Source organism: Rhea americana, unplaced genomic scaffold (assembly GCF_003343005.1).
Source record: "Rhea americana isolate MKP2758 unplaced genomic scaffold, rheAme1 scaffold_28, whole genome shotgun sequence".
Lineage (NCBI taxonomy): Eukaryota > Metazoa > Chordata > Aves > Rheiformes > Rheidae > Rhea > Rhea americana.
The window spans coordinates 4,517,184-4,539,484 of record NW_028186401.1 but is presented as its reverse complement, the minus strand read 5'-3'; the positions used below and the strand labels follow the sequence as shown (position 1 = coordinate 4,539,484).

At 43.0% G+C, this 22,301-nt stretch overlaps 1 protein-coding gene across 13 annotated transcripts in view; it reads right to left on the bottom strand.

Annotated features, from left to right (window-relative positions):
• The window catches only part of AKAP13 (A-kinase anchoring protein 13), a 230,946-nt gene extending 209,128 nt beyond the window's left edge, over window positions 1–21,818 (bottom strand). For 12 of the 13 annotated variants that reach the window (XM_085308646.1, XM_085308652.1, XM_085308651.1 and 9 more), the window contains exons 1-2: window positions 21,741–21,818; window positions 218–273 (exon numbers count right to left, since the gene is read on the bottom strand). The gene's annotated coding sequence lies outside the window, so the exon portion shown is untranslated. The remainder of the gene's footprint in view (window positions 1–217; window positions 274–21,740) is intronic. The other variant, XM_085308647.1, reaches the window with a different exon arrangement.
• Between the last annotated feature and the right edge of the window lie 483 nt (window positions 21,819–22,301).

The window sequence follows — 22,301 nt, the reverse complement described above, 5'->3', positions numbered from 1 at the left end:
GACACGCTACAGACACTACTCCTACTTATGTTTACTACATCTTGGAGCCTTAACCACAGCACATGCAGTGCAGCTGGCTGGCAGCTCGCAGTTACCACACAACGTGCAGAAGTAGTCAGACAGGGGAACTGATTCTAAAGATGACCCACCCACCCCCCAAAAAAAAAAAAAAAGAAAAAAGAAAGCAGAAGAAAAAAAAAAGTCTTGCTTCACTTACCTAAGCAAAGTTGTCATTAGAGAGTTTCCCAGTACTAAAATCCAAGAAAAAAAGGCCTGAAAAATAAAGTACAGAATTTTACTAAATAGGACTTATAAAACCTTTGTTCACTTATTTCTTGGCAACGTGAAAAGTCAATGTTTTTTTTTTAAAAAAAAAAAAACAAACACACATTCACTCCATCACTTTACATTTCAGACAGAAAAGTAACAGGTGCTGCTCAGGAAGCAAACCTATCAGAAAGGGGAGGACAGATTTTCCACTGGTGTTGCCAGTGTTATACCAGTACAAATCCACAAGTCTCAATCACACTGAACTGSAATAAAACTAGTGTAACGCAGTGGRCAAGTCAGGCCTCAAACAATTCGCTCGACTGCCCCGCTTAGACATTTACTCATTYGTTCCTCCTGTTGAGCACTGCTGGAGCACCAAGGAGGACTGGAACAAGTTGTGGGGCGAGAAGCAAGGAAGAGTCACCAACCCTAGAAAGGTTGAAGGTGGCAGGAAYCAAAAACGTTGTTCATTAAAAACATCCAAACAGTCCCAGCCTAACTGAAATAACCCGTAAGGTAGCACAACATTGACCTGTATGAAGAATTCAAGATTATCAAGGGCATAAAAGCCACATAGCATTAAAAAGCACAGTGTGGGTATAGGCCAAAATGGTAAGAGTGCATGGCCACTATCAAATCCTTCAAAATGACTATCAAAAAATCCACTCAAGGCTTTTTAAGACTCATGAATGCAGACTAAAAAAAAAACAAAACCCAAACTGACTGAATATGGATGACTGTAGGCTGGAAAAAAAAAATCAAAGAGGGAGTTGATCGCTATTTAAGAGGAAGAAGTCTTTGCTTGTTCCAAGATTAAAAACTTGTAATTCTGGCCCTGGCTGAAGTACGATCATTCACTAATCTGGTACAATTTAGTTAGGCTGATCCTCCTTTCAGACAGACGGGGCATTATCAAAAGTTCCTCTATTCATTTYGCTTCCTGCTCGCTAGTGAAAGCCCCTTTTATACGCGCTCCTAGAGAGGCTGTTAAAACTAGGGAAGACTTTCCGATATAGAAGATAAGGYAGTCGGCTTTATTCATGAGAGGAGGAAAGGAACTTACAGCGGCTGATTACAAGCTGCTCCACAGCTTAGAAGTGGAGGTTTGGAGGAGAGAGGTGAAAGATGATGGATTTCTCATTAACAAACGTCATACCCATAGCGTTACTGTTAGAGCTAGGCATTACCTCTCCTGTCGTTTAAGCAAGGAATTGAGATTCTGTTTTAATTAGCATTGCCAAGTACATGCATTTGGTTGACTCCTTTAAAAACACATGGAAGAGGTAGAGTAGGGTACTTTTAAGAATAGGGTATTTTAAAGAGCAAACTAAAAATCTAAAAACGTCCATGACAAAAAAGGTCAAACTAGCCAGAGTCAGAGGAGGATGATGTCTAGTAGACTTTCTCCAGCTTAAGACAGGTCAGGTATAATTTGGGGGAGGTCAGATCCTATTCTTACTGCAGACACGAGCATTCAGACTTCAGTGGAGTAAGATGGTGATTTCCACATTACTTAACATGTGTCAGCAATTTCAAACAGTTACTCTGCAGATTCTCAGTGCTCACCAAGCAAAGCCCCACTGCAGAAAGCCTGGTAAGGTGCTTGGCTGGTGAAAAGCTGTCTGGAAACTCTATCAAGACTCTGAAAAACATTTCCCCCCCATTAATGCTCAGACAATCTGGTATAGTTAAAATAGTTTTTAAATGCATCAAGGTAGAAATACAAATGAAAATATATTTCTTCAGTYTTGAAAAGATCAAGCCAAGAAAGTAAGCCTCTACTAAAAGTTACAGCTAACACAGGTGGGTGCAAGGGTAAAGCCTGCTTCTTCCTTCCCTTCTCCCAGACTACTCTTCTCCATAAGAACCGGCCAGACAACCCCCAGAAAGTAAGAATTATATATATATATGACATCTGGAAACAACATGCAGACTTAAAAGATACCAGGTCAGCTCTACTTAATATTTTGAATGGCTAGAATAATGATATGTTGGGTTGTTATCTGTTTTCCCTCTGACAACATTAAATAAGATTCATGCAAGCAAAAAAAAAAAAAAAAATGTGTTTTAATACACTTAAAATTTTAAGAAGTGTTCCTGCCCATATAATAAAGTGATGCATTTTTTAAACAGAAACCAGTTTTTAATCAGACAGGAACAGAATGCTGATCTCTAGAGAGAAAAAACACAGCTGGGATGGCATAAAGACTCAAGAGAAATGGTGCAAACTGGACCCACCTCCAAGTCCCAAGTCCAGTTTGGACCCACCTCCCGAGTGAAGGGCAAAGCAGGAGTGAGAGTGAATAGGTATTTATGTAAATACGGACAAGGTTGCCAAGCTTGACACATCACCTCTTGCTTCGCAGTACACCAAAAGCACTGCGTGTTAGTCCATTCAAGATGTGTCCTGGAGGCATCAGTACTTTCCTTCAGAATATCCCAATCCAGGGACAATTACTTCCACCAGCACCTTCTGTTCCTGCCCCCTTCCATCGACTTGCCCTATGCAGCCAAGCAGCAAGGAGATGCAACAAGATCTAGAGCTTATTTTGATCCGTTTTTTCCTTCAGGTTAATAACTAACTGTACAACTTCAGCACAAAATGTACAGGCATTCAAGTTCACTTAAGTGGTCACATAATCCCTTCTCAGGGGATTGAGCACAAAAACGAGGGAACCAGGAGACTATGGTCCCTTTCTATTCTGCTACCAACCTACACCTCTTTAGGAACATAACTTAAGGCAAACTTAAGCATTCCTTCTCCTCACTTTGTGCTGTACTGGAGATATTACCTGTTGCACTCACTAGCTACAGCCATGAACTACAAGGGCTTAATCTGCAAACTCTCAGATTAAGTGGGTATTTCAGAAAAAGCTGCTAAATCTCAGATTCCCCAGACGGTAATGAAATTAATATTGCTTACCTATCTTCACACATGCTTTGCAACACAATAGCTAAGGAGCCCAAATAYTGTTATAGATATACAGTGAACATAATTAATTCTACATATTAATTAGCTTGCAGCTTAGCATTATTAATAAGGCCAGGTTTATCAAAACACACCAAAGGGAGTTTCCTATGGTGGGAATGTCGTAACAGGACAACAAGACATAGCCTGCTTGTTCTGCACGTTTTGTAAGATCATTGGGTCTTTCCTGTCAGAAAAKAACTCTTGTTGCACCAATATTTAATTAAAAATGAGTGAAGAAAGGGTATCCACACTTTCCGATTTGTTTTCAAGCCCAAGGAGCCAGCACTGGCAAGTTACAGCTGATGAACCACTGCTATTCATTGGATCTAAGGAAGTGAGATGGACTAGATGTTCCTCAGTCAACTGTTTTCAGCTTGATAAAGAATCAGCTGCACCAGATGCTATAATTGGTGTCAGGAAGTCAGACTGAATATTAGCAGTTTCCTTTTCAGGTTGAAAGACTACAGAAATCATAACAGCRGACCAGTGCCCGCTGTTACCTACCTCGATGCAGGTTAAAATATTCTTTCATGCCAGTAACAGTTTCAGGAACCAAAAGAACTGGCTTCTTGTGCTCTAGCATTTCCCTTTTCATCTTCTTCAAACCCAAAGGTGGTTTGTTGTGATGCCACTGTGAAAAGCTAAACAAACAAAACAACTTTCTACTTCTAAAAGACCACACAGTCCTTGCTCATCTCCTTTATAGACCTGGATATGGATACAAATATTTAATGCCTATGTTCCTGTTCAAATTTTTGTTTGGAATAGCAGCAATTGAAGGAAATGAAAGCTTGCAATAGTAGCTTCTCTGTCACTCCAAGAATCTGCTTTRCCACACAAGTCTGCAATTTCAGATTTCTGCATACATTGCGAGAAGCACGTGGCTCTGACCTAGCAGCAGCTGCATTTCAGTACAACAACAGGCATCTCCACAGCTCTGGGATCACATAGTCTATTTAAGAAGTTTTCAGCAAAACTCAAGAGATAAAAACCACAGAGAAGAAATTTAAAAATCAGAAAGGAAGGCCAACATATTCAACTGAGACTTCTCAAGCTTTTGATGCTTGGAAACAATAAGGATTTTCCATCTTTCCCCTGAGCAAAACTATAACGTATGTTATTAATGCCAGAAAGCCTATAGGGCCAAAGAATGCACAAGAGAAGGTTTCTGGTTTACACAGAGAAAAAACACTCCAAGTTTTTGATCTCTGATATCTCTATAGAAGCAAAAGTTGATTGAACCTGCTTCTTTAGAYGTGCAAGCTCGCTTTGTTAAAAGTTAAATAGAAGTCCTGCAAAGATTGTCATTACTCAAAAGTGACTTAAAACTAACGAGCTTTTGCCAGCAAATCTGCAAACATGAACGCATGTGAGTAGCCATGCCAAAGCCACCCAAACCATCTCTCTCCAAGGCTTTCCTCCTGACTGCACTGGAACTTGAAAACCAAAGTTGGACCCTAACCTGAATGACAACCATGGGCTTGCTCTGTTCTGCGTCCCCATGTTAAGTCATTCAGTGATGTTAAGCAGATGCATCTTGAATTTGCTACTTCTTCGAGTGTAAAGAGAAAAAAAGAAAGAGTCAGAAATAGTACTTATCAGGAAAAAAAGCAACTATTTTAAAGTAAGTACTGCTACTGTTTGTAGAAAGGCCTGAAAAACAGATACATCTGAAGTTTTTCATGAGTTCAGTTTTTAAGTTGTATACAAGTCAATTTGGCAAATGAACTTAGTTAAGATTGCTCAAAAGCGGCTGAGGGTCCCGTCCCCCACCCTTTTCCTAAGTAAGTGAGCATGAGTTTCTGGCATAGATACTTGCATGTGAGATTTTAACATTCTCCTTTCCATAAACAGTCATACATCAAGCTCTAAAAATTTGCTTCACAGAAACATTTGCGCTAGTAAAACTCAATTATTCTAATATTTGTATGACACATACAGGAGGGGTGCATAAAAAGGTTATGGTGAGCTCATTTAAGAATTTAAACAAGTACTTGATAAAAAGTTTTTGAATTATTCGCTCTGCTCCTATATTAAATCATGCTTCCAAAGGAGTCTTTGAACAATAGCACAGAAGACACTGTATTTATAACAAAAAGGCAGTATTGAAGTTATCACTGTGTCTCACAGTGCAAGTCATTCATAATTACAGTCCTACATGCATGTGGATGCCGTATCATGAGTTGATTCATAATTCCACTGGATTAACTGAATACTTGTAATATTTATAGTTTATCCTTTCTGAAGAGACAGCATCACTTCTGTCTAAATATTAGAAGWATGACATTTTATGCTAAAAAAGGTGATTCCTTCAAAAACATCCAAACTTGAGAAAAGCGTTCAAGAAAACCACTAAGCAAGATTAGGACAAACACAATTTATGCCATCCTGCACGGGCAYGCACATGAGCAAAGTGTCTGCAGTGTTTTGTTATTCTCCCACGGCTTCCAAGCCAAAGTCAACAGAAGACATCAGCATGCATCGTTCCATTTTAAATATTCATACAAAGTGTATATACAACTATGCATCTTCCTATGCGTGCTCCCTGCATATATACCATTTCCCCCCCCCCCCATCCCAAACTTGCGGCCTTCTAGAAAAAGGAAACATGGGGGACTTTGAGGAGTAAACCCAGCAAGTGGTGCTCTGTTGTCTTGTACACACATCCACCCGCAACCCGCTTCCTTTCTTTCCACTCCTTTTTCTTCTATATCATTGGGTGCTCTTGACATTTTGTGCTCATTAACACAAGCCAGGGCTTCCTCTCAAAAATATTCTCCAAGAGAATTTCAGTTACGGACATCACCTATAAAAACATCCCCTTTTCCATAATGTTCTCTATACTGCATCAGTATATACTGTTCCCAAATAAGCTGTCGGGCCACTGAAACAAGGTCACAGAGCTACAAAAACCAGGCCCCCTCCCTACATTCAGCAGTGCTCCCACAGCAAGCGCAGGATGAGTCAGGCTCCCAATATAGCTGGTTTCAGGCATTTCTGACAATGTTAATTTAATGACAGTATTTCATTCCCTTCAGTCATTTCATCCAGGGAGCTCAACTTAAGTATTAATGAAGTGTTTTAACACACTCACTGCCTAAAGGAGATGTGGGGTGTCACCTAATCAGCCAGTCAACGGGGAAATCTAGCTGCTCTGTTTGCCAACATGGCAAAGAAAAGGGTTTTCACATCACAAAAGCTAAGGAGAAATTTCAGTGAGAGGCTTGAGGAAGAAGCTGAAGGTACTACATCAACGATTAATACCTAGCATAGAGACAACAGCAGGAGACCTACCCCGAGCAGAACCAACAAAACTAGCCAAAAAGCCTAAGGAACGTATCCAGCCATCTGCAAGCAGATGGGGGTTTATACTGTCTTGTTTTGCTGTTTCAAAGCCAAGCCAGAGTAACAGTGCCATCAGCAACATTCTGATTTTTTTTTTTTTTTAACTATTGAATTTAACTTTGCCACTGTGGTTTCCTTCAAACAAATCCCCATCTCCTCATTCACTTGTTCTTACGAATTTATCTATTTGAAGCACAAGACTAACACCTGCATGACTACAAATGTAACTATGGCAAAATACCGTGGCTATTTGTAGACTTCCTGTACATTAAAAGCATTGGTGCATCTTTGCTTTGAGCAGTTATTTACAGTGCTAGAAATCATGAAGATAGACACTAGAGAGAGAGATCAGAAGCAACCTCCTAATTAGTTATGCAATAATTCTTTGTATTCACTTTTAAAAATTACTCAGAGGGGAAAACAAAATCATTAGAAGATCTTTGCAAATCTGTCAAATGGAAAAAAAAAAAAGCATTTGAAACTCTGAGGTAGTTCATTCCAGTTGAGACAAGACACTTCACACTTTAACTGAATTGGCAACTCAGATTCAGCTTCAGGCTCTGATACAGGTTTTGAATCAAATCTCTAAGCACAGTGAAACCCTTATTAGCCTGTCTTTACTCTAATTTTAATCTTAGTTAATTCTGAGTATCTAATTTATTTTTTCAGAACTGGATATACCTTAATTGCATGTAAATTATTCTGGCTAGCATAGTTAAAATCTCCCTTGGTCAAATAATACTTTRTGTATAGACAGCCAAGAAAAAAAATTTGAAAGTTCTTAAAAACAGGCAAAAGCACTTTCTTAAAGGCACGACAACCGGGTGTTTTAATTTTCCAAAAAAATCTCTAAATCAACAAAACATGGCCATGTAGTCTTGCATTACAAAGGTTTTTGAYGTGTTTAAAAACCTGACATTTCTGTTTCACAAAAAAGTGAAGGAGGAGGACRGAAAAAGAGGAGAAAAGAGGAAAATGTTTTAGATTTTTATCCTTAGAAAGGAACAAAAGAATCCTGTTCTCTCCCCACTACTTTCTTTTAATTTATGACTAAAACRGCGAGCAGAAGAGACGAGTAAAAAGAGAAAATAGTTTGCTAAAAAAACTTCCTAATTCCTATTTTTGCTAATGTGACAAATTTATAACTGTTTTGTGTTTAAAATAAAGATTTTAAAGSCTTGCTTAAAATTAACAGAAAATCTGGAGCAAGCAAAGCACAACAAATTCTGCATTAAAGCTTCAAAATTCTTAATGCTACTGCTACAAAACACTTACCAATATCGGCACAAGCAGTATTAACATCCTGCAGCAAGCCCAAGGCTCTGAACATCAGGTTACTATCTCTCCCAATTATGAAATGTTTATTACGTATTTCCTGTACTATTTGCATGGTTGCTTGGATGTTTTCTTAATGCTCATTTAGTACAAAGCTACTAAAATCACCCATTAAGGCTCAAGCAAAAAAAAAAAAAAAAAAGGCACTAAATGAATTAATCATGCTGGTTTCCTACTCTTTTCCTCCACACTTATTTCTGCCGTTTCATTTAATCGCCTTCTCTCTCCCACTTCTGTTCAAGACGCAGTTGCATGTAAAAGCGATGCAATTCTGATCGCAGGTCGACCAGCTCGTAAYGAAATGCATCCTTTCAAGTTAAGTGTACGCCCCGTCAAAGTCTGTTTGACTAATACGAATACGAGAGACGAGTAATATTTATACGTTTGCCACATCAGGGCCAAGAGAGGGGTTCTGATTTGAGAGTGAAATTCAAGCGAGACGCACAGGCTGGGAGAAGAGCCAGAGCCTGCCAAGAGCAAGAGATTAACTCTCTCATGCGTTAGGTCTTGAAGTCAGGTACACTCCAGTGTACACTCTTGGTTCCCACGTGGGTGAAGGCCTCCGCCTTCAGACTGGCGCTGGAACATCAGATGTTTCCACGACTTGTGCTAAAACTCCCATGCAGAAGGGGGAGGGGAGGGAGGAGTAAAAAAAAAAAAAAAAAAATCACTTAAATTTCACTTTTTAACCTCTGGGTTTNAAAAAAAAAAAAAAAAAAAAAAAATCACTTAAATTTCACTTTTTAACCTCTGGGTTTTCCTTCATTTTGGTTGCTCTACACATCCAGGATTGTATAGGATGCAGCGTGCTGCCTCGATCAGCGCTTGCAGCACGCAGCTGCGGAAGCGCGGCGCGCTGGAGAGGGCTCCCCGACAGATGTTTCTATTCAAGAATCCTGCCAAGGAGGCAGGAAAGCGAGAGTTCACTACCTTGGCGTTATTTACATTTCTCCACATCTAGTAATAATTATGCCACAAGCAGTTTAAAGGGAAAAATAAGGAGCAGCAAAGAAGCATTTCACCATAGCACTATTAAAGGAGCAAAGGAAGAAAAAAAAAACACACTTTTTTATTCCAGTTCTGAAACTTCGCCTGGCTTAACTTTGCCCACAGGGAATCAGAAATCAAAATAAAATCCTCCTCTACTCTCTGCAGGGCCTCGTGCCAATGATCTACCTTTACCATTTTGCAAGATGGCAGTTTGGCTCCAGGCACCCTTCTCGGACGTCGGGAACGGTTAACTACGCCAGGCCCCCAGTCTCTGGGCTTGTGGGCCAGGAGCTTTGCACGTAGCGGGATGACAAGCTGCTGGAGACGGTCTGCGAGTCATTTTGAAAGGGAGCTAGATCAGAGAAGATCGGAGAAGCAGGGGCGCTTCGGCACGGCATCCCGAGCTGCCCTGCAACCCGCGAGCCTCGGCGCGCTCGCGCAAAGAACGGGCTGGATAAGGCTGATGTCACTGCCTGCACGTTTTCCYTCTCTTTTCCAGGATAAACAGATTCCTCATCCAGCACAGAGGATAGAGCTTCTCCTTCAGCAACTGTGCCACACAAATCAAACGTTCCTGGGACCGAACCTGGTGCTCTTGGCTCRCTCAAAATCTAAAAACTGCTGGGAGGGCGCTTTCGAGACGTCCGTCCAAGCCTCAGTCCTGAGGCCCAGCAGGTTTGGGAGCCCGAACAGCTACTCGACGCACTGTCCCAACCGCCGAAACACTGGAGCACTATCTGCTCTGACCACGCTCCCCTACCTTCTCCGGCCTGTCCCGATGTGCTCCCAGCAGCAAGAGGCAGGACAAGACAGGGCAGTGGGGAAAGCCTTTTCCACACCAGCTTTGWGATCTACAGAGATCTTCCTGAGCTTATGGGGAAGGTGGGGCGGGGGAGAGAAAAAAAAAATCCATGCAGCCCATTTCTATAAAAGTCTATACTTGCTCGAGCTTTTAAGGGGTTCTGTACTTCAAATATTTAAGCTGCACACTCTGTATCATGTTTCCTCTAAAGTGTCGTGCTGGCGAACATTGCCCAGACAGGGAAGCTTTACAGCGAGCGAGTGCAGGGTTCCTTTCGCGCCACTGCCACGATGGGACGCTTTCCCTCCCGAAGTAAACCAGACGCTAATGCTATTTATGGATCCCATTGCAGAACTCGACAGGCTATCAATCTACTATTCATCAATGTGCAAATAGGTTTTATTTCACTGCAGGGAGAATAGATTTAAAAGGAGGAAAAAAAATGCCCTCAAGTTCTGCCTTCTTTCTTTTTTTTTTTAAAAAAAGAAAACTTTTAAGAGTAGTTGGATATTCAACATAGAAAAATAAAACCTGCAAGTTTTATTATTTGGGGAATCATATATATATATTTTTTTTTTTAAAAAAAAATGATATTCTCAAGCCAGTTCCTAAAGTACTGTTAGAGGAAACCAAACATCCATGGGAAAAAAGGGTCAGCTGATGTCAGCACGGGACAGACACAGATTGTACCTCCAGAAGAACATGTCAACTCCATTATTCCCCCACCTCCAGAAGAAAGGCAGGGAACTTAACTGTGAAATCTTCCTTACTTCACAGAAAAAGAATACATCAGAGTTTCTGAGACATATAGCTGGAAAGCATGTACCAGCACTGTTTTTAAAGATTAACACAGCTGAGTCCTCTGACTTGCACTGCTAATTATCTGGGGCTTTATTGGGAAGTACAACTTCGTTCTTACAAGCACTTTCRCAGAAGCACCTTTAAATTTAAAATGCCAACTGTAAATGCATCTTCTGTTCAGATAAAGCACCCACAAACAAGTAATTTGACATGTAAGAAGTTTTACGAAGCTCTTACAGAGCCCAAGGACATTTGGAAATACAGAYGCAAGTTTAGAATGAGTCTTAGTATTATCATCAGCAAAAAACAAYTCTATTTTTAGACATTTCCCTTTGGTGTTTCCTGTAATTTTCCTTTTTTTTTCCCAACTCCTTTGAGAAAATAAGTTGTTTGGCTAGTAGGAAAAAAAAGATGGAAGAACCTGTTCTGCAAGACATACAAACAAAGCAGTATCTTCAAAAAAAATAAAAAAAAAAACTCATTCAAAAGTATGTAAATATTAGGGCTGGTAACACAAACAATAAAACCACAGGAAACACAAGAAATTAAAAATAGATCAGGATTTATTCGATTTCCTGGCTGCTGGATATATATAAGCATCTCTCTGGGTTGGCCATACTGGACAATTTATTTTCTGTATACCAGACACAGGAGAGTTTACACAGTCAGATAAAAGACAGTAACACTTCAAAAAAAAAAAAATCAGCATCTGTGCTGATACTGCATATATTCCTTAGCAGGCAACATCATCAGTGAGGCAAATGCACCCAGGACCTCACATATCGCAGGAAGGGGGTTAAGTTTCCTAGGCAAACTAGTGGATTAGAGCCTCACTTCAAGTAGAGGTTACTAAGCAATGCTACCTGAAGTCTGCTCCTAAATGAGGAATGCTTGTTACTGCCGAATCAGAGCAAGAAGCAGGGGCGACAAACGGGCAGTGTCCAGCACACTGTGCAGAGAGAGCCCCAGCAGCTCTGCCTAGCTGGAAGGCCATGTAGCTTCTCACTGCATTCACCATCATGCGTATTCCTGAACACCCACTGCTGACAGACTCTCCCTTGGCATCCCAACGCAGCTCTTTCTATCCTCTCCATCACAGGAGCAGTCTTTTTGCCAACTGGTCAGAAACGAGACAGTCCCAACAAGACACGTTTTATGTCTCTTGTGCAGATAACAGGAATGCATTATCTGCAGGAGTTCAAACGCTGCTCTGCTGAGCACCACGGCCACATTAACACAACGTGATGCAACAACTCCCTGCTCTTCGTTCCGACTTCCATTGAATACTAAACCAAACCTTATTCTTCACTTGCAAGATACCAGACTTTCCCATGGCATGAAGTGGTGTAGCAGTCCTGAGGACAAAAGTTGACAAGAGTTAAAGCATGCTTGCTTCCGTTAACACTTCCAACTTTATATCCTTTGGGCCACAGTTCATACAAAGAAACACAAGTTTTGATGAGATGTTTGGTTTTCCCTTTGCAGGCTTGAGAGTAACTGCCACACACGTGGATCAGAATCAAGTTCCCAAAAAACAGAGTTGCACCATGGTRCTAAAACCAGATGCTTCCAAGACTGAGGTGGGCATAAGCCTGAAATGGCCCAACTCCCTCTTTGTACTGAAATATCAGAAGCCCACAGCATAAATGCACACATTTTTTTTTTTTTATGCAAATAGTATTATTCCTTTTTAATTAATATCATAAGCAGTGGTGAGACTAGGTTTTTAGTTAAAATTGTCAAGAATATTACATATTTGTAATATGAAAGGGGGAAGAGAATCTAAGTAGAGCCCAAAAGTCTTTCTAAATTTATACTCACTYGATATCTTTTACCATATTTTGGGGCATATGATATCCTGGATCTTTCTGTATCAAGCAATTGTACAGTAACTGTTTGACTACCATTTATCTAACATCTTTTAATATTAATCAACATAGYAGAGGGAGTAGATCATAAAAGCAACTCAGTAAAGGAAGGCTAGAAAACTTTTTGCAGTTTCAAGAAGATACATATATTTGCAAGTCACATAAATCCTCAAAGCTTCTCAAGTAGTTTTGAATTTTCATTGTAGAACTTGCTGTTAGCTTAGTGAAGGGTTTTCACTGTATACACTCACTACATGTTTCTGGAATAGGATCTCTTATTATTCTCAAACAACAGCCTGCTGACTTCTGAACTTTGAGATTATAAAGCAAGAAAGTTACTGAATACTTGCATACAAAGTGATTGGCTAAGAAAAAGCAGCACAAAGTCCTGCCAAAATACTAGCTAATCTGATAAAGAAAAAAACAAGGAGGTCTTAAGTACTCTTCCCCACAGTTTAGAACTAATTCCAGTTGCAAAAGGAAGTTCATTATATTTTACAGTATACCTCTTGTTCACATACTACATTGGAGAGACAATAGTTTCCCATCTTAAAGCCACAGCCCATAAGGGCTTRAGTAGTTTATAAGGGCAAAGAGGTAGATTACCTCAAATATAGTAAACTCTGAAACCCAGTACGTGCACTACTTTTACTCAGATCAGTCAATGCTACTTGTAATCTGACTGGAAGGAGAGAAACAAATTAATGATAYGTACGTGACATGCAACTGGTTGCCACTTAAATATTTCTCTAATTCTCCTGCTTTCAATGTACTTCACAAACAATTAATCCTCTTAACATCCATGCAAGCATATTTATTATCCCCAGTTTTAGCTTGTAAGCTCTTCAAGCAATGAGCTGGTTATTTTTCTAGCTTAATACAAGACTCATTAAAATTGGGACTAAGGCCATGCTTTAACCGTAAAATGACTACCAAGTAATTAGCTCCCATCACCCCATTCCCCCCAGCATTTTACAGAGGAGACGAGCAAGACATCCACTTAGCCACTCTGGGTTGGCTATGCCAACCCATGCAGAAGTGCTCAAATTCTCCACCTCCGTGCCATATTCGCCCTTCCTCAGCCCATGCCACCAAAACACACTTTCCAAAATTAGTTAGTGACTACATCCAGTGTTGAAAACCAGCTCCAGATCCAAGAGACCTTTAAGCCCACATTGCACAAGCAGGTTCCCACAACTTGACCACATGCAACCACAGCTACAGCCCCCACAGCTGGAGCCTGGGTAACCCCTTGCAGGCACCTGCAGCAGATCTGAACATGACCTACTGCTTTCCTCCTAGAGATTGCATTACTTAATGCAGAAGAACCTGCTGCTCACCAAAACATTTGCAGCAACATCTTGTCTTGCACAATGCAAAAGTGTGAAGAGTCACCTGGATCTTGTAAAATGAACTTTCATTACATAAAACTTCCCTCTACAGCGGTACATAGAAAAGTTTTAGTCTGTGTTTCCCTAGTCAGCCAAGACAACCTACCTTCATCAGAGCTGCTAGGAGAAGAGCAACTATAAACATTTACATTTAATACAACAAAAGATTTGCTCACCACCTCTTGGGTTACACTGTGCTCTTAGCTGATGATCAGTCATCATAAAAATGGGCGGAACTGCTGCAAAMCACTCAACCATGGAAAAACTGACTCCCATGTCAAGCGAAGCTCTTGTGCACACTGCAAACCCCATCAAAACATGCAAAGCGCTGTCATTACTCCCATCGTGGGAAGTTTTTCGGCTGTGGATGCAAAAACACGTGCTGCACAGCATGCGAATCAGCATATTTTACCCTTATCTCCCAATATCTGTCACTGGCTTACAGAGCTTCAGATCAGACTACAGAAACTATTTCAATCTAGGTCACGTACAAACCCATTCATCTCGAATTCGTTTTAAAACAATTCAAGAACAGCACTCCACGAGGAAGAAGCATGGATTCTGCAAGATGGCCACGACCGTCAGTAATGCCTCCTTGCTGCTGCACTGAAGGATTTAGAGTAGCATGGAACAAAAACAACAAAATCCCTCCAATTCATCAGGTAAGCCTCACGCACCACATGACTCACTGAGTGATATTAACTAAAAAAAGGCAATGCATAGTTTTGCTGTGATCTTACTTGCAGCTTCAGTAATTAGGAAGGGTGCTGTGCTACACAAAAAAACTGCTTTCAAAAGAAATCGCCTTTTAAATCTGTCAAAGCTTGTTGTCATTTCTCCTTCCAACCCCCCCCCCAAAAAAAAATCACTCCCCTATTTCCTTTAGCACCTGCTTCCTCCACTCAAGTATTCATTGTGCAGCCGTCCTTACACCACAGAAGACTTCAGCATCCCAGAGGAAACTCCAGAGGAAAACCAGTCTGTGAAACAGGCAGTCTCCATTCAAGACTTTCTCCATTCACTTCATAATCTCAGTCATTTGCATTCCTTATTTGCCCTCTTTTACTCTTGACAGCAGCCTCCAAGATTTGTCCAGGTGCTGAAAGCAGCACGTGGTTGGCAGTATACAGCAGGAAGTCCCCAGCGCAGGAAGCTGCTGGATGCCAGAAGGCCAGACGGTCACGAAGGCGAGCAACCCCACCTTGGTCTTGCCTTCGTCTGCACAGGTCCCCAGCAGAGCTCGAGGAGCACGGCCTGGCCCAAGATGGCTTTTCTTACCTTTGCGCCAAGGGTGCTGAAAGAGACACCTCAAAAACACGGTGGGAGCACAGCGGCATCCCTCCCTTCCTCCAGCACACTGCAAGAGTGGCCAGACAAACTCACCCTGCACATCCACTTCCTGTGGAAAATTTTTATCCCCTGCAGGAGATCCCTACGCAGATTCACGCCTTTCTTTGGTTGTCCCTAAATTGCAATCGAAAGTACCTGGAGGAATAGGAGAGAGTCAGGCAGCAGCTTGCGTGACACATGCCAGGTGTGTCCGTCTATGGAAGGGGAGGGGGGGAAAAGAGTCAGTAGTTCTAGGCTCAAGAAAGCCTGATTTAAAAGTTCCTATTCAGTGACAAAATTCTTGCTCGTAATGGTTTAACTAGCGCATTCAAACTTACATAGCAGTTATACCACTGGGAGCKGAGACACAGAGAAAGACATTGACTTTCCCAAGTAGCTTTGCCAGAAACCTCAGATACAATTTAGATGAAGCTACAAAGCACGTCATAGGTTTTAACATAACTTTTTGCTCTAATTTGCATTAGTCACGGGCAATAAAAAGCACAGATCCACAGGCAGAATTCAAGCAGAACACGTTGGGTAGTCTCTCGTAACACAGGCAAGGTTTTAAACCTCCTAATCAAATGCCACATACCATTCTGCTTTACTATTAGGTGATCACCATAAGTCATGCTCATGCAGAGTAAGTCTCACCAATTTTAAGTAATTCATCACCTATTTTATTTCTCCTCTCACTCAGAGAGAAAAAAAAAAGTTGCTGCTACGCAAAAAACAATCCTTAAATCCTTCCCCTATAGTGGGGTAAGGCTAACCTCCGTGGTGGTGTTACACTGTGAATAACACTTCACTCTAAACAATCTGGAGAAATCTTTCATCATGTATTTTGCAAATATAAACCTAAGTCAAAAACAGTTCTGTAAAAAGACTAAAGCCTAATCAAATTTATAAAAAGTAGACTAGTCACCTAAAAGATGTCCAGAAAAATATGCTGATAGAAACTAGAAGTACTGCCTACTGCTAGTGCTGGCATTTAGCATATTCTATTTTAGAGAATTGCACAAGTGCTTGAAACTAAGGTGCATATACCCGGGCTTAGTGATTTTAAACAGCATCTTGAAATCCCAAGATTTCAGGATCCAACTCACTGATACAAATAGTCAATCACCACGCCAATATTTCTAAGGAAATAATAGGACAACTCATACAAGCATTAGCAGCACGAGAAAACGGTGAAGGTTCAGTCACTGTATCCAATGATTACGGAATTTATCACCACTTTCGGAAAGATAGCAGTGCCTAAGTGGGAAAAGAATGTTATTAACAGGGTGAATTATGGAATCATAGGAAAGTTCTTTTGGAAATAAGAGATTAGATCATTTGGAAGAAATAAAAAGGTAATTCTTGGTCCTTATGAAGGAGAGGGAGACATCCAAAGAAAATACAAGTGGTCATGGAGGATTAACACGGTAAAATAACTCCCTGCTATAAAATTACAAGTTAATATATCAAAAAAGCACCATTGCTGGATGCTACAGTCAAGGCCAAAATCTAAGTCTTCTAAAAGCTGTAAAAGTCTACAAGGTTCACACCATCAGCAGTCCAGGCCAGCAGAGAGAAACCCAGGCAAGGGGCTGCCCAGGGGCACGATACCCTCTGCTGGCCCTCCAAATCTTGCACCCATATTTAGAATATTGAATTCCAAGCCCTCAGCACCACTGCTGTCAGCAGGGCTGACACCTTCTTCTTTTGCTACTTTCTCTTGCACTCACTTTCTCTAATCCCATGCACAATATCTGAGAAGCTCCCAGACTGCCTTTGCACTACAGCTCAGTGTTTGAACTGCAAGAGAACTACATTGTTACCCCAAYAAGTAAAGGATTTTAGCCTTTTTCTCACCTATAACAAAAATCATCCAAAAAAGCTCTTCAGCATCTGGTATTTTTAAAAGAAAAAGCTCATATAAGGTAGTCTTGTTAGACTGCATCGTAACATGTGATTAATTATAAGCATAGCAGAATAATGTTTATTTTTTACWAGTTATCACACTGCATACTTTTTAAAGCCTATGTTGACTACTTTAAAACATTTGTGATTACACTTTCTTCTCCTGTTTCTCAACAACTTATGAGTGTACCTAAAATGTTTATAAGGAGAAAAGATGATAAAAAATGCAAGGGCTTACCTTTGCTTCTTTGGAGAACAARTATCTTAAGTCTGCACAGAAATAATTGTAGTCTTAGTGAACTAAAAAAGGAAACGATTTAACTTTTAACTCACTGTCTTATCTTAGGAATACATCTCGTCTTTTTCACATGCTATAAAACAGGGACGGGCAACTCTGTTAAATGCCTTCTTTGTAATCAAAAAAGGTCTTCCAAGGGTGTAGTGTCAGGAGCGTTCCTCCTGGTGGAAGCGTGGAAGCAAGCACGCATCTCCTGGCCTTTTCCAAAACCCCTCAGTTTTGCCCCACAGTTGTTTGCAAGGCCACAAAGGGACATGCGTCAGGGAACTGATCCAGGTGAAGAATGAACGTTTTTGCTGAGCTTTTCTCRGTTGGGGAACTGATCCAAGGTAGAAATTGTACAGCAGCAGGAAAAAAAAATTATTCTTAACTGGAATCAATTTCCCGGTCTGGTTCACTAAATAGACCCACAAATATCTGCACTGGCACAGCTGGGGAATTGGAGCAGGCTGCTTACGCCTACACTGCCACACAAAAGGAGAGTGCAAAATTACAGCCTGAATTTAGACTACCATTGAGAAAGTTTTACCTACTGCATGCTTCCATCAACTGTCCTAGCAAGCAAAGAAACAGCTTACAGGATTTGTCGCATATCTCTCATGTCGACATCAACAGMAAAGTCACCCTGTTGCTGTGACAAGGCAGTAACTATATAGTAAGAGGCATATTTTTGARTAAGATCGGCATAGCTCGACTGCAGCAGCAAGCTCTCTTCGTAGCTSCTTTCACTGGAATGCTGCCATCGTATTTTCTTATCGCTAACCAAAGTAACTAACCAGCTAACTCTCAGTGATGTGTTTTGCTTTCTAGTTCTGTATAAAGGTCATTTGCAAGGCAGAAAGGTTTAAAAAAAGAAAAAGAAAAAAGGAAGGACACCAACCTGTATCCATGGTTTTATTTTTAACAATAACCTGGCAGTGCAATGCCAGGGTGCACCCCATCAACACAAGTGTTGGATCATTCCGTAAGTACTAGGAGGGGCCRATCCCTCCGCACACACAAACTGTTGACAGCTGCTTTCAAGGGGCGGGGGGATATTAGTGAAATCTGATTGTATATAACACCCTAAAAACCTTCAAGCAATTTAGCAAGTTTTGATTGAGAAAGGCAACTGCAGTGCTGCCTGGCCATTACTGCCCAGGTGCTCGATGCCACCTTCTCCCCTCCGAGCCAGGCTCCCCAGCAGCCACTCACCCCTCAGTGAATCGCAGCACAAGAGCAGCAGAGCAAAACTGCATCTATATCCAAAACCACCAGTGGCTTCAGAAACTCACTTACCACCTTTATCTAGCCTGCGGGCGATAAATGAGAACAAGTGAGCGGAGCAGTACTTGACACTGAGAAGAGCCCAGAAATCACGAATTGCACGCCGCAAGGTGCTTCCCCCACCATAGTTTTATACATCCCTACAGTCTTTCATGTGCCTGGAAAATAGAGGATGCTGTTTATGTTATCTTCTGGCTAGGAACGAGACAAACTGCTAATTCACCATCCACTAGGTAGGTTACATATGGGCGCACGATCTCCCAGGGACAGCATACTGTAACTTTACGGCCTCTTGGACTTGGAGTCTTTCACTAAAATTTTTTTTAACTTCTGCACACTAAATTCTTAACTCCTTAACACCAGCAGAGCAAAACCCAAACCAAACAGTCCCTCCATGCTAATCAGCTGCACAGCTGAGTTTACTTCAGGCTATATTGCCAGTCTGGGGAACCCCTTCAGAAATAACATTTAGCAACACTCCAGTAAATTGCACACACAAGCAGCGATAGCAGTAAGTAGGAAAGCGTCCGAGCTGCTTCRCAAAGACTGTTTTACAGGCAAGTGGAACATCACCAAATGCTGAGCAGAGAAAACTGATAGGGTGGTGTCCTGGATACAGAGCAGAGGAGAAATAGGTGCAGCAGGCACAGCAACTTGCACAAGAATTTTTTGTTAAGTAGCTATCTATTAAAAATTACTATGCTATAAGAAAACTATACGAAAGCATCCATTGCTTTCATGAGCGTGTGAATATCACCAGTAAATCCACCAACATTTTTTCTATAGTTTGACTACAACCCAACTCATGTTTTGGATAGAATAACCAGATTCCTTTAACCATACTTAATACTCCCCTTAGTACAAAAGTGTACCCCAGACCAGAACACAGCTTAGCCAGAAGGACATCCTGCTGAGAGATTAGCAGCAGTTCTGTATAAGCTTGGGCTTCAAAGCTTCTCTATATAGACTATGTCTAGCATCRGACAGTACCTGACAGAGCCCTATTTCTCTGAAAAGCTTTGACTTTTTAAAGTATTTTTCTCCTTTGACGCTGTGAAGCTGTAAATCAAGAGCGTCACGCTCCTGCCTTTCYATCCCAGCCATCATCCCTGGCTGGGCTCTGTTATTCAGAACATGCCATATTGTCACCTTCTGGGCTATGCTGACTATGCCTTGGCCACCAGACCTAGGTGCGAGAAGTTGGCTGGGACATGGTGACAAAACGCTGTGCATCCACACTACCCGACGGAGACTCATAATTCAGGCTCCCTACAAAACCTGTCGGCCTTGCAGAACACAACATCCGTGCCCTTCCATCTAGCAACAGCCCGAGGCTAGCCTGTCTGCCCAGCATGGGACTGCATGGGAAGGACAGACGGGAGGCACAGCAGGCTCAACCCTTACATATGGAAGACAGGTACACATCTGAACTCATGCCAAGGTTCAACACATATCCAGATTATCCTTACCTTGCCTAATGCATCCTTACCTTGCATTGAGGCTTGCAAAAAAAAAATCCCCAGGTGTCCAAGCAAGGTATTCTCACTGTGAAAGGTGAGAGCCTGGACCAAGGGCGGCCTGTGCTRATCAAAGTATAGCAGTGCTTTCTGCATGAATGCTCCTCCAGTACAGCGAGCAGCTACTATCCACAGAATTGGATGTTACGAGGTTAATGTCCTGCTCCTACGACGTCTATATATAAAAATACACCTCCTCTAACACAGTAATAAATGAATCATTAGTCCCTTAGCCTTTAAGGTACAGTGTGGAACTTAAGTTCACCTTTGCAATTTCGCAGGAGCCCAGAAACAGTGTGTGAAATACGGAAGGAAAAAAAAATCTGGCAAGGGGTGGATTTTTAAGTTCAAGGCAGTCACCATAAACAGAAATAACGTAGTTTGTCCCTTTAAAACAGATTGCATTATCCGAAACTTCCAGCACACGAGACATTCATGGAGCTCAGACCAACTGTCTAAACTCAGTTCAGAATCTACATGCTTAACATATTTCTACTGCATAACATATCTCCACGAGTACCTAAAGTTTTACGGCCGACAAAGATTGCAGACAACCCCACAGCTACCAGTTGTCCAACAAAAGCGCAGCGGCTATAATCTCTTTATCGTGTCGCTATCTGGTCGTCCGCAGCAGAACTGGTACAGTATGCTCACACAAAACTCCGAGAATCGCTTTTTCACTTCTGAGCTCCAGCTAATGCAAAGGCCTGTAAAGGACGTTGGAGCAGAACCAATTACAGAGGTCAGCAAAATTGATCTCRGCTAATCCCAACTCCTTTATATGACTTGCAGGGATAACACAGTCACAGAAGGTGGATTAATGAACCCCGACAATTTGTAGGTTAAGGAACAGCCACGCTTTCACAATCCTYGCCCAGGAATTCCCGCGTTTGCTTCAAAAGAAGCGTGACTTTACTTAAGAGACAGGAAAAAAAAAAGAACAAAAAAAAAACAAAAAAACACCCCATTTTTACGCAGCAGAGCAAACGCCCGGAGCAGTCCCCATGGCAATGACCGTCTGAGCAACTTCAAAGGCTCCCTCAGGCCCAAAGGTGAGAAAAACCGACAGCCAGTTGCTGGGGAGACTCCGGGATCAAGCCGAGATGACTTCCCTCGCAGCGGACCGAGGGCTGCAGCCGCGTCGCCGAACTTCGCGGCTTCTTTAGCTGCAATTTTCGGACGGAGGGGGCTGAGAAGGGAGGGAGGGAGGCCGGCCGGCCGGGAGGGCAGCGCGCCCGCCGCGCACCGCAGACAATAGCGCCGGGAGCCGCCGGCGCCCGCGGCGAGGACGCAGGGCCACGAAGCGAACGAAAATAAGCAAATGTATAAATAAACCAACATAAAATAAAACTAAGCGCGAAGTGAAACAGCGCACACGCACCAGGAGGGCAGCCCGCCCGCAGCACCCCCCCCTCCCCGCCCCGGATACAACCCGGCAGCGGCTCGACACAAAGTTGCGAGGAGAAAAGCCGTGAGGAAGAGGAGGGGGAAGGGGAAAGGGAAGTGCTCCAGGGCCCGGGAAGAGGGGCAATGCCGCCCCAGACCCCCTCCCCCCGGGCCCAGCCAGCCGGAGGGGCCGCCCCAAACTTCCTCCCCCCCCGTCTTCGCTCCCCCCCCACCCCCCCGAGAAAGCGCGGCGGGCGCAGACTCACCGGGCGGCTCCGGCCCTGGCAGCGGGGGCCGGGAGGGAAGGGAAGGGAGAGGGAAGGGGACGAAGGTGGAGGGGGGGAGGAGGGAAGCGGCCGCCGGGCTGGGTGCTCTCCGCCCGGGGAGGCGGGCAGGGAGGCGGGCCGGGGGCCGCGGGCTGCAACCTGAGCGCCGCTCGCCGCCCCCGCACCGCGCCCCAGCCCGCATGCGCCGCCGCGGAGCCGCGCCGCCCCCGCGCCCGCGGAGGGGGCCGCGGGGCCTCTGCCGAGCCGGGTTTTACCGCCTGGCGAAGAGCCTTCGGCCGCCGCCCCGCCACGGCGGAGACGGAGCGCGGGGAGGGCCGAGCGCGGGCGAGCCGCATCACCTGCGCGGCCCTGCGCCGCGCTGGGCAGCCGCCCGGCGCCCACGGCACTGCCGCGCCCGTGTTGAAGGGCGCAGGCAACTCTTTTCTGAGGCTGAGAGTTTATTTTTCTTCGAAGGGGATGCTTCCCACGTGCCAGACTTCAGCTTTAAGGGCCTGCTTTGCTCCCTGTTGCGTTTGCAGCGTTCCCACTTCCAGCAATTTT